We start from the raw sequence: 9795 nt of genomic DNA, 5'->3' as shown, positions 1-9795 counted from the left end.
AAAAAAAAAAAAGAATCAAACCCAGGGCCTCACCCAGGCTAGGTGAGCGCTCTACCAGGAGCCACAACCTCAGCTCCTCCCCAGTACTCTTTACTTCTCATTTTGATAGAGGGTCTTGCTAAATTGCCCAGGCTGACCTTGAACTTGCCATACTCCTGCCTCAGCCCCCGGCATGCACCACCACACCTGGCTATTTATACTTTTTCTAGTTTTTATTTTATTTATTTATTTATTTTTTTAATATTTATTTATTTTTTTTAGTTTTTCGGCCGACACAACATCTTTGTATGTGGTGCTGAGGATCGAACCCGGGTCCGCACGCATGCCAGGCAAGCGTGCTAGCGCTTGAGCCACATCCCTAGCCCTAGTTTTTAAATTGTGGTAAAAATACGTGTAATCTTGGGCTGGGGATGCTGTTCCGTGGTAGAGTGCTTGCCTACACGCATGAGAACTTGAGATGGAGCCCAACATCATCAAACAAAAACATAAATTTGCCACATTCATCATTTTAAAGAAGACAGGCCAGTATTGTTAAGTACAGTCACGTGCTGTGCATTTGCCATCATCTCCAGAAGGTTTTCATCTTTCCAAACTGAAATTCTGTCCCTATTAAACATCAATTCCTGGATTCCCTCTCCGAATCCCTGGAGCCACCATTCCACTGTCCGTTTCTATTAATGTGACCACTCTAGGTTCCTCTATAAGTGGAATCACACAATATTTGTCCTTTTGTGTCTCTGGCTTATTTCACTGAGCAGAAATCTCTATGTTCAGCCGTTTTGTAACATGTGTGATAATTTCCTTTTTTTTTTTTTTTTTTGGCAGTTCTGGGGATTGAACCCAGGAACTTTGACATGCTAGACAAGTGCTTTACTACTAAGCTACACCCTTAAGCTAAACCTCCCTTCCTTCATTGTGTTGATGGACCACATTTTTTTATTCATTCACCTATCAGTGGACACTTTTGTTTTCTCCCACCCTTTATTTTTATTTTTTTAGTAGTGAATGGACACAATACCTTTATTTTATTTGTTTATTTATTTATTTATTTATTTATTATGTGCTGCCTGGGATGGAACCCAGTGGTGCCTCACATGTGCTAGGCAAGTGCTCTACCACTGAGCCACAACCCCGGCCCCTTCTTCCATCTTTTAACTCTTGTGAATAATGCTGACATGAAATATTGGTGATAAACTCTCTATTTGAGTCCTTGCTTTCAATCCTTTTGGTTATGTACCCAAAAATGGAATATGTGGATCATATGGTAATTCTGTGTTTAATCTTTTGAAGAACTACCAAATTGTTCCATACTGGCTGCATCATTTAACATTTCCAAAAGTGCACAAGAATTCCAATTTCTCCACATCTTGTCAATATCTGTCATTGTCTGGTTTTTTGGTAATAAGAAACCACAATGGTGTTCCTCATCCCCACCCAGTGCTGGGGACTGAACCCAGCACCTTATATGTGATAGGCAGTCACTCTAACACTTAACTACACCCCTACATCTTTTGATTTCTGGTGGTGCTGAGAATCAAACCCAGTGCCTCATACGTGGCTGAGCCCTAGCCCCAGCCCCTCTTCAGCCTTTTTAATACTTTATTTAAAGATAGCGTCTTACTAAGTTGCTTAGGGCCTTGCTAAATTGTTGAGACTAGCCTTGAACTTGCAATCCTCCAGCCTCAGTCCCCCAAGCCACTGGCATTACAGGTGTGTGGCACTGCACCTGGCTATTATGGGTAGTTCTTATAAATGCTGTCATACAATATTTGGTTTCTTCACTAAGCATAATATTTTTGAGGTTTATGTGTCACAGCATGTATCAGTCCTTCATCCCCTTTTGTGTCTGAGAGATGTTCCACTCTATGGATAGACCATATTTTGTTTACCCATCATCTGATGATAGACTTTTGAGTTTTCCCCACCTTTTGGCTTTTGTGAACAGTGCTGCACGAATAATTGTGTACAAAAACTTTTTTGTGTGTCTCATGTACAAAATTTTGTTTCAGTTAGTTTGGATACACACCCAGCTGTGGAATTGCTAGGTAGCAGGGTAATTCTATGTTGAACTTGTTGAGGAACTGTCATCCTGGTTACCACAACTGGATGAACCATTTTACATTTCCAAAAACAATTTATGAGGGTTTCAGTTTCTCCACATCTTTGCCAACATAATTATTATTATGATTTTTCACTCTTTAAATTATGTCCATCCTAAGAGGTTTCCTCAATTTCTTTCTTTCTTTTTTCATTCTTTCTCTCTTATGCTCCCCCACCCCTCTTTTTTTTTTTTTTTTTGCATTGCTCAGACTCAAACCCAGACCTTATGCCTGCTAGGCAAGTACTGTAGCTCTCAGCTACACTCCAGCTTCTTCCTCAATTTTATTAGGAAGAAAAGGGAAAAGAAAGACTGAACAGAGGGGCAGAGAGGCTTATAGATTTGGTTATTCGCCTCTATAATTTTCCACATTTGTGTCCCTCCTCCTACAAGGTGGACCACCCCCTACTGATGTCTGCTGGGTTGATATACACTCATCTGATTATGATAAAAATGCTTTTAAATACTGGCTATGGTGAACTGCCCTAAACTGACCTTCTCCATCAGATTTCAATTAAAAGTGTGAAGAGGGGGAGTAAATGGAGTGAAGCAGTTCAAGCTCTCTTCAATGGCCTACTATGAACTGAGGGGGGGTGTGCCTCAAGACCCCGCTGTGGGTCCAGGGTCCCCTCCAAAGCTCTGCTGAAATTTAACTGCCATTGCTACAGTACCAAGGTGGAGCCTTTAAGAGGTGACAGAGGCCACAAACTCTGTTGTCCTGAGTGGATTAGTGCTGTGCCCCTGGAGACTGAACTTTCTGTCTCATGTCCACTTGCCCTCTACCTTCTGCCAGGTGGTGACAAAGGCCTGCGCCAGATGTCAGTGCCATGTCCCTGGAGTTTCTAGCTTCCAGATATGTGAGAAAACAAATTCTCTCCCCCTTCCTTCTCTCTCTTTCCTTCTGCTGTAGGGCTAGGCAAGTGCTCGATTGCAGAGCTACATCCCCAGCTCTTTATCTTTTACTTTGAGACAAGGTCTTACTAATGTGCTCAGTTTGACCTTGAATCTGTGATCCTCCTGCCTCCTAAGCTGCTGGGATTTTTGGAATGTGCCACCCTTCCCAGTTTTTAATCTCTTAAAATAATTAACCAGATTGTAGGACTCTGTAATAGCAACACCAAATGAATGAAGACAGCCCTTCACTTGTATACATTCCTGCCAAGACCCCAGGCTGTTCCCCAAAATGTCTTATCTATGGATTGAGTGAGTGAGTGCTGGCCTGAAGACTGAACTCTGGGTATTGCAACCCCAGCCCTTTTTATTATTTTATTTTGATGGAAGGTCTTGCTAAATTGTGGAGCCTAGCCTTGAACTTGAGATTGAGAAACTGATGAGAAACCAGCCTCTACCTCAAGGCCTGTCCTAAGGAAGGGGGCGTGACCCTTGTCCTGGGAAAAATCCACAGAGCACTCCAAGGCACATACCCTCCCTGCTGGGTTGTTTGTGGGTAAATAACAAGAGATATCTGCAGCGCCAGGTGTCCCTGACTCAGTTAGGCTAGGTGAGGACCCATAGCAACCCCCTAGCAACCTCCAATCAGCCTGAGACAGGGAAAATACCTGGGATGCCAGATGACCCCCCAGTAGTTTATGACGGTTGATAACATTTTGGGAAACCATGTAGTTCAGCAGTACTCGCCTCATGGCCTAAACCAATCAGTTCAAAGGAATCCCCCTCTTGTACTAACCAGTCACTCTACCCAACTTGTTTCCCGCCAGTGAATGTGCTAATCAATGTTAAGAGTTGTTGTTTGATTTTCCCGCGGTATGGAATGATTTGCTGTGTGATGTTGTGAAGCGTAGAGTATCCCCCCAAAATCTATAAAATCTTACTGAACAAAGGACCAGGACTCACTCCTCGGGACAGCTGCATCGGAAATGGTTGTGAGTCCAGACTGGAGCTTGCAATAAAGATTCTTGTGTGATTGCATTGGATTCGGCTCCTGGAGGTCTATTGGGGTACCACGAATCTGGCATTACAAGATCTCTTGCCGAGATCTTGCCAAGTCAATGAGATGACATACAAGCCTTACCACCTACCACCACCACACCTGGCTTGTTTTATCTTTTTTTTTTTTTTTGTACTGCGGATTGAACCACTTGAGCCTCATTCCCCAGCCCTTTTTACATTTTATTTTGAGACGTGGTCTCACTAAGTTACTGAGGGTCTTGCTAAATTTTTGAGGATGGCCTTGAACTTGTGATCCTTCTGTCTCAGCCCTCCAGTTGTTGGGATTATATGGCAAGTGCCACCAGCTTTTTTTTTTTTAATAAATTTTCCAGTGTATGAGAGTCTATTATAGCAACACAAATAAACTAAGATAGCTTCTCCCTTGAATAGACCCCTGCCAAGAATCCAGGAGGAGGATCTCTACAGTGTCTTATGTTTTTATTTATTTATTTTTGTGGTACTGGGGATTAAACTCAGGGGTGGAACATAGGGCCTCACTAAGTTGTTCAGGCTGGTCTCGAACCTGCAATCCTCTTGTGTTAGCCTCCCAAATCGCTGGGATTAAGGGATGTGCCACTGTACCCGGCTCGTCTTATCTTTTTAAAATTGTGAACAGTCAAGATGGTTGCCCTTTCTACCCCTACTTTCTCTACATTGCCTGGGTTGCTGTAACTAAAGGCCTGTGGGGGAAGTTGAGCTGGGAGTATGGTGCTTCTGAGGGTCTTTCCAACACCACACGTGTAGCTTTTTCCACCCTAACTACTGATTCTCTGGTCTTGGGACCCCAAGGGGGCATCCAGCAACTCAATTCAATTACAACACTGTTTACCTGGAGTGAGCATCACATCCCTTGAGTAAAGGACTCAGGGTAGAAGAAATAAAGATAAGTAAAAAGGAGACAAAAGGGGAGGGAAAAGAGAGGGTAGCTGTAAATTTGAAAGTCTCAAGGTCAGACTTCCTCCCTTGACCTGTTTTCCCTCCAGGCCTGTGACTCCTAAATATCAGAAGTCTACAAGTCTTAGAGTTACTGTAAATTCACTCATCTATAAAAATTGTCTTCTTTTGAATAAAACTATGCACACTGTTAACTGTTAATGTACACAGTGTATTTTCAGATTACATAAACCAAAGGGATGTCTATTGTATGAAGCTAGAATAGAGGTGTATTCCAAATCTGTCACATAGAGGAGACAATGTCAATCTGAAGACCCTGGAAAGGACCGAATGACCACGGACATCCTGTGAGCCAGGATCAAAGATCCAAGTTCACCAGGCTGATGCTCCCTATTCCCATTCCTCACAGAGTTGCCCTTATTATTGTTATTTATTCATTTTTGTGTGGTTCTAGGGATCAAACCCAAGGCTTCATGCATGTCAGGCAAGCACTCTACCATTAACCACATCCTCAACCCAAAAAGTTTTCTGCAAAAGAAGAGCCCAAAAGCACATCTCACTCTGGAGATAGCATACTTCTGCTCTTAGAATGTATATCTTCACCTGTCGTTATTATTATTATTATTATTATTTTGTACTGGGAATTGAACTTGGGGTGCTTAAACACTGAGCCACATCTCCAACCCTTTTTTTGATATTTTATTTAGAGACAGGGTCCCACTGAATTGCTTAGAGCCTTACTAAGTTGCTGAGACTGGCCTCGAGCTTGCAATCCTCCTGCCTCAGCCTCCCATGTTGATGGGATTACAGGTGTGTATCTGCACCCAGCTTCAACTGTCATTTTCTATTAAAGTACTTCCTCTTTTCTAAAACCTGACACATCCTTAAATTATTCTGTGTGATGTGTTAAGAGCCTTGAAGTTCCAAGTAGAGATCTTCTCTGCCTCTGAAGATACCTCCTCAGTACCCCTTAAAGTGACAGTCCCTCAAGACTGCTCTCCTTTCAGATTCTAGCTGCAAACTGGGTGTGTAACACTGGTTCACTTCATGGTTTGAATATAGCCCTTGTTACTCTAAAACTGACACTTTTTTTTTTTTCTCCTCCCTGACCTTCTTCTCCCTGGTCTTCTTCTTCCTAATCTTTTCTCTCTAATCTAATAAAACCTGACACATCCTTGAGCTATTCCTCAGGAAACAGGATTCCTTTGGATCACCTCTTTAAAAACCTTCTTCTCCCTCTGATGGGGACAATCACAGCCTCTGGGACAGAAGTCCCCTGTGTTTCTCCTTTGCTAGCAAAGCAATAAAACTTCTTTTTCTTTTTTCTCAAAACCTTGTCTTCATTATTGGATTGGCATCAGGGACAGGGACAAAGCTTTTGATAACAGGTGCCCAGACTACCCATAGTTCTGTCCAGCCAACTATAAGTTCAGGGGTTCTCATGTTGCCCCCTTAGGTTCAATAATTGATAGAATAGCTCACAGAACCCAGGAAAACACTTTGCTTAAGTTTGTTGGTTATGACAAAAGATACAGCTCAGGCATTGTTAAATGAGATGTGAGAGAGGGTGCTGAGTTTCCTGCCCTCTCCAGGTGCACCTCCTCCCTACAATTGGATTGCTCACCCATCTAGAAACTCTCTGAACCCCATTGTTCAAGAATGTTTATAGAGCTGGTGTGGTGGTAAATGCCTGTAATCCCAGGAGCTGGGGAGGCTGGGATAGTAGGATCACGAGTTCAAAGCCAGCCTCAGCAATTTAGAGACCCTGTCTCTGAATAAGATACAAAATAAGGCTAGGCATGTGGCTCAGTGGTTGAGTGCCCCTGAGTTCAATTCCCAGCCAGAATGTTTATAGAGCTCAATCTCCAGCCCCCTTTTCCTCCAGAACCCCAGGGTGAGGCTGAGTTTCCACCCTCTAATTGAGTGTTGGTCTTTCTGGTGAGCAGCTTCCCTCCTGAATCATCTCAGTAGCATTGACTCTGGTGCCTTTTAAAGGGGATTATTACAAATATTGAAAGACACTTCTATGGCTCAGGAAAGTCTAAGAACTTTAGGAGCTCGGAGCCAAAATCAGGGATAAAAACCAATTACATATATTTTTATTTACTGTATCTATTTGCAAAGGGGTTGAAACCCTGGGCTCAAGTGATGCCTGAGTCTCCTTGTACTGGTGGCTGTTCCTTTAGGAACTGTCCTTTGCAGAGATTCTTCCCCTCCTTTTGCCCAGCATTCTAAATTCTAAAAAAAAAACAAAAACAAAAACAAAAACTCAAATGATTAAGATGTAAACTGTCAAGTTATCTTTGTTTAGATTAAAAAAAAAACCCAGAACACTTGCTGACCTTTAGATTATATCAGAATATGTTAGATGATGCTTAGTTTGCAGAAAATTAATGTCTAAGGAACTAGCCTTAGGAGGTCAAGGTCAATTGCAGTTTTCACCAAGGGGAGGGAGGAGACATACACCCTGGATGACAAGAACCCCTCTCAGTATACAGCCTTCCTGCTCATTGTCCCTCTGCACCTCCCTAACTCCCTATGAAAACACTTTTCTGTACCTGAGTTCCCCCAAGATGGTCTTTTATGGGGCAATGATAGATCCCTCCTCCATCTCCTCAGGTTACCAGCCCTTGAATAAATCTGAATCCCTTCCTACCAACTCTCTGGCTTTTGGGTGATGAGCAGACAGGCTTGGGTTTGTTAACACCTTGAGTAGCTGACTATGGGAAATGGGCTATCATGTTCAACTTCTATTGTTATTTAATTAATTGATTAGTTAATTAATTATTTTACAGGGCTGGGGATTGAACTGAGGGCCTTGCACATGCTAGGCAAGAGCTCTTCCACTGAACTATACCCCAGCCCAAATATATATATATGTATACTGATGTCCGAATAGAGTCACCAATGTCAAACTATAACAAAATGGAGCCAAAAGTTCATGAAGAAGGAGCCATCAACATGCACACAGGGAGTAAGAAGACCCATCACCAGGAATCCCTGCATGATGCCCATGATGAGAACCACCCAAGGAACTCCCTAAAAATGCAGTATTCCAGAAGGTGAGGATATAGCTCAGTGGTAGACCCCTGGCTTAGCATACTTGAGGCCTTAGATTTGACTCTTAGTATCAAAAAGACAAAAAAAATATGCAACAATGGTCTTTATGTCAAAACAGTTTATGCCGTCATCCCCCTTTTATCTTTAGAAGCTTCCCTATGCCTCAACCTCTTTGAACGCACATATGGTTCACCAAGGCATGCCTGTCCCAGGTCACAATCCCTTGCTATTCCTGAATTCTTTGGAGTATCTAGCTCTCCGTTATTATTTTACATTGACATACTTTGCAACTTTACCTAATGTTTGAAAAGACATGTCAGAATCATTCAGTAGAATGAGAAAATAAAATATAGGAAGAGTTATTTTGTCATATGAAAACACAAGATGTTACTAGTGGCTGCACTTGTCATCCCAGCAGCTTGGAAGGTAGAGGCAGGAGGGTCTTGGGTTCAAAGTCAGCCTCAGCAACAGCCAGCGAGGCCCTAAGAAACTCAGCGAGACCCTGTCTCAAAATAAAAGATGAAAAAGAGCAGGGGCCAGGTACAGTGATGCACACCTGTCATCCCAGCAACTTGTAAGGCTGAGGCAGGAGGGTTGCAAGTTCAAAGCCAGCCTTAGCAATTTAGCAAGGGCCCTAAGCAACGCAGCGAGACCCTGTCTCAAAATAAAACATTAATAAAAAAAGGACTGGAGGTGTGGCGCAATGTTTAAGCACCCCTGGGTTCAATCCCTGTTACCAACCAACCAACAAACAAAAAAATTTAAAAATAAATTATTTTTAAAATGGTGACTTAAAAATACACCATTCTGCCAGGCATGATCACGCACACCTGTAATCCCAGTAGCTCAGGAGGCTGAGATAGGAGGACCGTGAGTTCAAAGCCAGCCTCAGCAAAAGCAAGGTGCTAAGCAACTCAGTGAGACCCTGTCTCTAAAGAAAACATAAAAATAGGGCCAGGGATGTGGATCGGTGGTCAAGTGCTCTGAGTTCAGTTCCGGGTACCAAAAAAATAAAAAAATAAAAATATAGTATTCTGGGACTGGGATGTGGCTCAGTGGTACAGCGCTTGCCTAGCATGTGTGAGGCACTGGGTTCAATTCTCAGCACCACATATAAACAAACAAATAAATAAATAAAGGTCCATAAATAACTAATAAAAAATATTTTTTAAAATATAGTATTCTGACATTGAGAAGTGACTTTTAACAAAGGAAACTTTTAAGTCATACCCAAAAGCATAATTTATAATTTCATAATTTATAATGAATAGGTACAGTGAATAAATTTTTGAATTGCTCATTCAAGTAATAAAAGGGAGTGAAACAAAATGCTTAAATCTATGGTTAATCTACATAAAATACAGACATTGTTGGAATTACAATAAATCATAACATGCCATGGTGACAGCAAATCCAACTTGGCTAATGTGTGTCATTTTGATTCAGAGCATTATCATTCATCATAGCCTATGAAAACTTGAAGAAGTGCCCTAAAATCTCACAGGCCATCTCTGAAAATTTATAGAAATATTCATAAAATTTGAAAACAGTCCCTTATATATACAGGTACTAACTTAAAAAAATTGTCCAATGACACTTCCCCTGGGTTCAATCCTTAGCACCACATAAAAATAAATAAATAAAATAAAGATATTAAAAAAAAAAGAGTGACAAGAAAGGGTTGAAGGTGTTGAGGACATTCTTTTTTTTTGTGGGGGTGGGGTGGGGGGAGTGGGCACCGAGGACTGAACTCAGGGGCACTCAACCACTGAGCCACATCCCCAGCCATATTT

General features: G+C 41.9%; 1 long non-coding RNA gene across 1 annotated transcript in view; it reads right to left on the bottom strand.

Annotated features, from left to right (window-relative positions):
- Positions 1 to 323: 323 nt before the first annotated feature.
- Positions 324 to 9795, bottom strand: part of LOC125610775 — a 29141-nt gene continuing 19669 nt past the window's right edge. The window contains exons 3-4 of the long non-coding RNA XR_007340782.1: positions 4144 to 4148; positions 324 to 364 (exon numbers count right to left, since the gene is read on the bottom strand). This is a non-coding gene — a long non-coding RNA (uncharacterized LOC125610775). The remainder of the gene's footprint in view (positions 365 to 4143; positions 4149 to 9795) is intronic.

This window comes from Marmota marmota, unplaced genomic scaffold (assembly GCF_001458135.2).
Source record: "Marmota marmota marmota unplaced genomic scaffold, marMar, whole genome shotgun sequence".
Lineage (NCBI taxonomy): Eukaryota > Metazoa > Chordata > Mammalia > Rodentia > Sciuridae > Marmota > Marmota marmota.
Note: the sequence above shows the minus strand (reverse complement) of the source record. Positions and strands in the feature narration are given on the sequence as shown.